Source organism: Mastomys coucha, unplaced genomic scaffold, assembly GCF_008632895.1.
Source record: "Mastomys coucha isolate ucsf_1 unplaced genomic scaffold, UCSF_Mcou_1 pScaffold5, whole genome shotgun sequence".
Taxonomy (NCBI): Eukaryota; Metazoa; Chordata; class Mammalia; order Rodentia; family Muridae; genus Mastomys; species Mastomys coucha.
The window spans coordinates 53,307,612-53,308,195 of NW_022196911.1; the positions used below are offsets into that span (position 1 = coordinate 53,307,612).

Below are 584 nucleotides of genomic sequence, written 5' to 3' on the forward strand. Positions count from 1 at the left end.
AATCAAACACACACACACACACACACACACACACACACATTCACACCACACACACACACACACACACATACACACACACACACACACAAAACAAATAAACAAATAAAATAAAATGTAGACACAGTGTTCTTTATTCAGAGCAAAGGGAGACTGGGACTTGAAAGGCTGAGTTTCTAAGTAATCTTTTTGTATAATCCTAAGTTCAATTATTTGAAAACATATTTATTTAGTGTGTGTGTGTCTGTGTATATGTGACAGTCAGAGGAGAACTTGCAGAGCTGATTCTTTACTTCCACAATTGAACATACATCGTCAGGCTTGGTGGCAAGTGTGTTTACTTGGTAAGTCATCTCACGGGCCCTTTTAAAACAAACTAACAAACCAAACCCAACCCAACCAACCAACAAACTAACCAGCCAAACAAAACCAAAAGTCCAGAAATCCATAAATCAAACACACACACACACACACACACACACACACAAAACAAATAAACAAATAAAATAAAATAAAAATAATATTAAAACCAAGACAAAGCCAGTTCACATATTTCATCTGCTTTAGAAAACCCAGCATACCACAGG

The 584-nt window shown here is 36.5% G+C and overlaps 1 protein-coding gene and 1 long non-coding RNA gene across 2 annotated transcripts in view; both read left to right on the plus strand.

The window, feature by feature from the left end:
• The window catches only part of LOC116077686 (immunity-related GTPase family M protein 1-like), a 23,272-nt gene that overhangs the window by 14,710 nt on the left and 7,978 nt on the right, over nt 1-584 (plus strand). The window lies entirely within an intron of this gene.
• Nucleotides 1-584, plus strand: part of LOC116077687 — a 3,546-nt gene that overhangs the window by 961 nt on the left and 2,001 nt on the right. The window lies entirely within an intron of this gene.